Source organism: Agelaius phoeniceus, chromosome 1 (genome assembly GCF_051311805.1).
Source record: "Agelaius phoeniceus isolate bAgePho1 chromosome 1, bAgePho1.hap1, whole genome shotgun sequence".
Classification (NCBI taxonomy): domain Eukaryota; kingdom Metazoa; phylum Chordata; class Aves; order Passeriformes; family Icteridae; genus Agelaius; species Agelaius phoeniceus.
The window spans coordinates 112,193,606-112,200,765 of record NC_135265.1 but is presented as its reverse complement, the minus strand read 5'-3'; the positions used below and the strand labels follow the sequence as shown (position 1 = coordinate 112,200,765).

Sequence of the window (7,160 nt, the reverse complement as noted above, 5' to 3'; positions counted from 1 at the left end):
TGGAGAATGCGGGCATCGATCCCGCTACCTCTCGCATGCTAAGCGAGCGCTCTACCATTTGAGCTAATTCCCCACCTATAAAAAACGGTTTTAAAACTAGGAGATAGACATTTTAAACTTACAAAAACCACACTATAACTACGTTTGATTATAAATTTGTTGTTTCTTGCTGAGTCATTCTTTCCACTCAACAACTGACTGCAGCACACAGCTGCAATCATGGGACACATCTTTCAGCATGCACACGACCAGAATGATCTTATTCATCCTTTTATAGCACGAGTCTTTGTTACTCAGCTCGTTTCATACAAGAAGCTCTCCAAAAGATCAAGTTACTTAAAAGAAACCAAATGTGTGTTTCTAGAGGAAAAAGGAAAAAAAAAAGGCCCTACTTTTATTGAACAACTGTTCCAAATTCAACAAGGAAATCCCATGTTCTTTCCAATTTTCAGGGTATGCACATGTAAAGACTGGTTCAGGAAATGTTTAATAGAGGAAAAAAAATGTTATATGCTTGAATAAAACAGTTTTATAGTCAAAACTTACACATATGTGTGTGAGAGCATATATATATCTATATATGCACACACACATCCTGTCATATAAATATGTATATATGCACACATACATCCTTTTGGCGGGCGCCTGGCTTCTCTGAGAAGCGTCAAGTGAAAATAAAGCAGATCTGTATTTTTCTTATTTATTACCTCACCAAACGCACTTCCCTATAATTAATACATTACTTTTACCAGCCTTAAAACACTGACTTTTTGAAAAATGAACGCACCGGTGCTCACGTGGCTTGACACGTAGTATAAAGCTTACAGCGTAGGCAGTGAACACGATGGTGTACGCCCCCTCCCCCCTAAACTGCACCCACAGCCCCGGGCGCCTGGTCCTTTACCACCCCTAAAAACTGCACCCACAACCCCTGGTCCTTTACCCCCGGCAAAACTGCACCCAGAGCCCCCTGGAGCTCGGCTCCCCCCAAAGAGCACCCAGATGCCTCGGGGCCGGGCCCCCGCCCCGCCGGGGAGCAGCGATGGCGCGGCCGCCCCGGAGCAGCGGTGCCCCGGCCGCAGGGGCCGCTCCGCGCCCGTCCCCAGAGCTCCCGCCATGGCCCCTGCAGCTGCGGCTCCCTCACGGCCCCTGGGCCGCGGCTCCTCGCGTTTGCTTCGCTGCTTCCGCGGGACAGCAGTCTCTGCTTCCACAAAGCCTTTCCCTTGGCGTTCCAAAATCCCCTGCCACCTGCTCCGTGCTCTGCCATCCCCTCCTTCCCCCAGCCTCCTCGCTTCTGCTTCACAGAATTACAGGATTGACTAGGTTGGAAAAGACCTCAGAGATCATCGAGTTTAACATCTGCCTGAACACCACCACCATGTTAACCAGACCGTGCCATTAAGTGCCACATCCAGTCTTTCCTTAAATATCCCCAGGGACAGTGACTCCACCACCTCCCTGGGCAGCCCATGACGCCGGCAGTTTATTTACAGACACGAACAGGACGGGGCTGCTGGAATAGCGTCTCAAGCTGTTTATTTTTTCAGCATCAGTCTCATTACATGATTATGATAATGGAAAGATGCTAACAGCTCACAAATCCAGGAAGCAGGCTGGAAAACTTAATGTTACAGCATACTTTATAACCTTCTAAGCCAATTACATGAAGCAAAAGCATATTGACAGTAGTTCTATCCAATCACCATAAGCACACATAGCTTTGGTTAAAACAATACTTACTTATTTCTAATCCAATACCCGTTTGTGAGGCAGAACGCATAGAGCCCTATTCATAAGCTTAACCTTCCTAATATCTTGCTAGATAAACTTTTTGCAACTTAGAAAGCCAAACAAGCACTAATACACAGCTCTATTGTTCTTATTCCCATGTCTTCTCTACAGCTTAAATAACTTTTCTGCTGCTTTAGCACTGTTCACAATTCTGCTGTATCTGAGGCCTGTCTTCTGCAGTTTTCCTAAAACCCTCTGATTTTATGGATTCCCACAGCCCATTCCAATGTCTAATCACCACTTCTGTGAAGTAATTCTTTATGATGTCCAAACTAAACTTCCCCTGGCGTATCTTACAACTATGTCCTCTTGTCCTCTCCCTAGATGCATGTGAGAAGAGGCTGACCCTCCATCTGGCTACAATCTCCTTTCAGGTGGTTGTGAAGAGTGATAAGGTCTCCCCTTAAGGAGCCTCATTTTCTCCACGACAAACACCCGCAGCTCCCTCAACCACTCCTCCATGTGCTCCAGACCCTCTGCCAGCTCTGTTGTGTTCCTCTGGACACACCTCAATATCCCTCTTGGTGCAGGAGGCCCAGAACTGAACACAGCACTCAAGGTGAGGCCTCGCGGGTGCTGAGTACAGTGTGACAATCACTGGTCCTGCTGGCCACACTATTTCTGAGACAAAAATAATGTGAACACACCTGTAACAACTTCCACATACATACACGTAACTTGATCGACCCAGGTTTTTTGAGCTGAACCAAACCAAAGTGGCTGAGCTCCGCTTTACATCTTTCCTCTACTTATTTTAACCACAGAGGTCTCTCAGGTTGATCTTTGAAACATAAAGTGATACACCAAGCAAGAGAGCTGGGTTTGGCTCTGGTTCTCTGTAGGGTGAGAAGAGTTTACAAACTCCACCTGATTTGTCATGGCAGTGTTCACTTCTGCTCTTCTCCATAAACCCTCTCTGGTCCTGCACATACAGACAAATTATGTAGCCCATAATATGCCACCCGGTGACTTTCTGACTGTTGTTTGAACATCTTCATTTACAGAGGAGATTGTTCCTGCACTGTGTCGGCACTAAACCAGACAATGGTTCCTTGCTAAGCCAGGCCGCATTGCTCATTCCACAGATGGGAGAAGTTACTCATCCATCAAGTTTAAGCCAGGCCAAGAAGAAATTAAATCGGAGCTTGAGTGGAGGTAGGATCACCACGTGACTGGTTTCTAACCAGCCTGGCTTGTTTTTACCTCATTTACTGGCTTCTGGTGATGCTGAATCATTTTATGTACCTTAGCCCTGACATGTGATGAATGGCTTGGAGATACTGTATGTGCACATCCAGTTGTTCCTGGAGCTGGATTCTTTGGCAGGAGGCAAGACAGACTAGGAATAACCGAAACTAAGCTGCTGTCTTTACTCTATCTGGCAGTATCCACTTTGTGCTTGACAAGCTTCAGCACTGATTTGCTACAATTTTCTGACAGTGCCAACCACAAGAAAATAGGAAGGGAAAGAAAGAATAATGTATTCAGAAAAAAATATAGCTGTAAGTCTAAGAGCACTAATGATACAAGTGAGAGTAATAATCAGGTATAAAGTTGCTCTGGATTTATGGCCAGCTGTATGTTTAAGCTATACCTGATTTTTTTTCGGTTGGTTGGTTTTTGGTTGGTTTTTTAAAATACTAAAGCTAGTCCTGTCAGAGGTAAAACGCAGATTTTGAAGGGCAGGAGAGGGTGGTTGATTGTGTAAAGTTTTTCAGTATTTGGAGAATGTTAAAAAAATTAAACACAGTGTGAAAATGATGTAACACTTGTGAAGTAAGGAGAGATCATTGCCATGTAAATAATTCAATTTTCTATGGCAGCTGCTAGAACGTGCACAGGCACTTCAGCGGGTTTTCTACTGAAAACACTAGGCGGGAAACTGTGATACAAAATTCAGCCAAAATAAGCCACATTTTTTTCACATGATCTTATTTATGAAGCATGAACCACCTTGGATACTCATCTGGGCCTAAAAGCACCTGCTTCCTTGATCATCTCTAGGAATTTAGAGTGAGTTCGCTAACCAACACTCATTATTCCATTATTTAGCAGTGACGACAAGGAACGTATTTAGAACAGGCATTCCTGAGTAACTTCCTGGTCAAGCCTTTGGATTAAAAAAAAAAAAAAACAAAAAACGAAAAACAAAGGTCTCACCTTTTTTTTGGACAAAAAATAAGGTCTCACCTTATTTTTGTCTTTATCTTCAGAAAAAATAAAGCTTTCTTCACAGGAAGTTGTTTAGAGATGGCTGCTAACAATTCAAATGCTGCTGTGATCCTAAAGGACTGGCAAACAACTCAAGATTCTGCATTGATCTTGTTTCAAGTTGTCGAACACCATTAACAATTTTTTTCACAGCCTTTTATTTTTCTGAGAAGTGTTGAAGTAGCTGTAATTTTACTAACAACATTTAGCAAAAGAAGAACTTAAGAGCTACATAAAAATAGCTCAGGCCTTGCTGAAAGAAATCAATGAATTTCTGGTTTTTCCTTATTTTACTTTTTTCAGGAAAATATCTAGCAACACACAAAGATAGCAAGGTTATAAATACACAGGAGATGTGTTATTGCCAAAACTTCAGAGACTCCAAGGAACTGAGGAATAAGTGTGTGAGCTAGAGCACCTTAGCCTACACAGTTTCACCAAGCCTGCTGGTAAACTAAAGGAGGGTTTTACCATTTATTGCTAAAACTGCCTTTTCTTGCTAACAGTTAACCTGATGTTTGGTGTCATAGGTGCAGAAGCTGAGATTGTTTGCAAGACGGGAATAGCTTTTACAGTTGCAAATAACCCTTATGTTCTATAATCTCCTTTAAAATAATAATAATAAAAAAACAAACAGAAAGTGACAGAGAAAGATATATTGCATATCCAAATTATTCAGAAGTTGTGTTCTTAGCTATTACAAACTATCAGGAATGTGGCTGGAAAATGGAAATTTTGTCCTCCTTAAACATATATTGATGTACATTTTTTAAAATTGTTTTTGAACCTCCACCTTCAAAGCAATGCCTAGGAAAATGCATGAGCATAAACCTTATCATGAATTTACATGATGAAAAAAACATATTTAGTTCCATTTAAAGGCGTACACACTCAGCTGATATTCCTGCTACTTACAGCCATTGCATTGGGAAAACTAGGATAAAAATCTGCTTTTTCCAGCATTACCTTTCCCCCCTGATGATACAGAAGGCAGCTTCAGGGGTATAGAAGAGCTGATAGAGGCAGGTTGGTGGCTTTTCTTTAGGACACTTACCTGCCATCCCACAGCTGGTTCATGCATCAGGAGGAGGCACAGCTATGGCATTTCCCTGTTCCCACAATGACAAAGCTCCCAGCACCGCCTGCTCACCGCTCCATCTATAAAGGAATAAAAGCAGGGCAGCAGCTGCCCCGGAGGAGAGAGTTGCCATTGGGGTGGGTGGAAGGTTCTAGCACAGGGCAGGGCACGCCGAGTGCCTGGGAAGGGTGGAGCAGAGCCCCAGCGCTGAGAGGCCGGGAAGGTGGGAACATGTGGGCAGGGGCGGTGTGTCTGCTTTGCTGGCCTCTGGAGTGAGTCCAGGCTGAGACCGTCGAAAGACAAAGCAGGTGGAGGAGGTTTGTGCACAGCCTTTTACCCAGGGGCTTTCTGGTCGTGGTGGTTGTTTTAGTGGGTCTCACCAAATCTAGTTTTGGAGTCGTGGGGGTGCTTGTTTGAAGGAGGAGGTGCAGCGGGCAGTGCAGCTCCTCAGCAGAGCGGGTGGTTTTGTGGGTTCTCCTGGCGTTCCTACTCCTGTGCTGCTCTGCCATGACTCAGGCTCCAGCTCTCCTTCAATTGTTTTCAACACCTGCAACCATACTAATCCTACGCTGCATTAGTAAATTTTAATAGCTGTTTTCTTTACTGCTGATACTGTTCCTCCAGAGTTTGCTTAATTTGTGACATTGAGCCCAGGAGAGATGTGGAAGACTCAAATCAGAGGATAACTTGGGTTGAAGAATTTGTTGAAGTGGGTGCTATCCTAAACTTTTTTGTTGTCTTAATTCAGCATGGCTGTGATGTTTTGAATACACTGTGAGCAGGTAGCTTCATCAGTGAATGCAGCTCCTCTAATGATGTCTGGTTCCCCTGTTCTAGTTTAAAATTATTGTATGTCATGGTGGGGTATAAGTTTAAGAAAGAAAAGCTGTCGGCTTTTCATATGGACCTAAGTAATCAGATGTTAAACACACGCTGAACTTCAGTGGGTTCTGTGTATCTTAACCCTCTAGTCTTTGAACATTGCAACCAAATACATTTTTCAGTTCATTCCCTATAACCAGTTCTTTGGGACTTTTCATAAATAGTTAATTTATTTATTTGGATGAGGTTATTGTTCTTAAAACTACTCTGTTATTCTTGGAAAAAATCTCATTTAGTGAGCATGTAGTTTTGTTCCTTAGTAAAAGCCACAGGATATAGGGATCTGAATTGTTTAAGTCTTCTAAGCTATGAAAAATCTTGATTCTCACCCTTGTTAACTTTGGCACAAAAAGTGACAGGTGGATAAAAATTGAAAACATAAAGAAATTGTTTACTATTCTGTGGAAATCCATGGCTTGGAAGACATACTAAATGAACATGAGGAAAATCTTCTATGTGCTGTTTAGTGATAGCTGGTTAGCCAGGTGGCTTAGGCATAGCTAGCCCACATTCTCTGCTACGTGGAATTATAGGGAATGTAGAGAAAATTTAGATTTTTACAGTGGTGATTTAGAAGACAAAGGTTGCAGATCCAGTGGGATTCAGGCATAGTGAATCTCATTACTTTTGTAATAACCTTGTTTATTGATATTAGCTGTTAAGAGGGCATTGTACATGTAGCATGATGTTGAAATTTTTTTAAACACTCATTAGGTTAGTAGGGATACAAGGTCTTCCAGAAAAAATTGGGAGTAAGTTGTAATGTGAGTCTAGCCATTTTCCTAGGGAAAAAATGCATTATCATGTTAATGCATGACTTCCTGTTTCCCTGTCTGAAAATAGAATGAAACCTTTGCTAATCTGGACTCCATATGATAACCTAGGTGGAAACCTAAAATCCATGGATCCTTTTTTAGAGAGAGAGAATGGTAACTTGTATGTTTTCTTGGTATTTCAACTCCCTGATAAAGTTAGAGATTTTACAGGTTGAAATAATGAGGGTGATTTTTGTATTGGTCCCCAGGGAGATGACTGTGAGCAGCATAAAATGATCTTGCTCAGAGCTGTGCTCTGAGATCACCGACTCCTTATTAGTGCACAGAGAGCACAGTGTTAACCTAAATGCTAATCTGATAAATATATACAAAAAACATTTTGGTGTCATACTTCTTACAAAAGCAGTATATTTACTGTTAAA

At 42.3% G+C, this 7,160-nt stretch overlaps 1 non-coding gene across 1 annotated transcript; it reads right to left on the bottom strand.

The window, feature by feature from the left end:
• Positions 1–73, bottom strand: TRNAA-AGC (transfer RNA alanine (anticodon AGC)). Its single transcript has one exon. It is a non-coding gene; the product is annotated as a tRNA-Ala (tRNA).
• Positions 74–7,160: the final 7,087 nt, after the last annotated feature.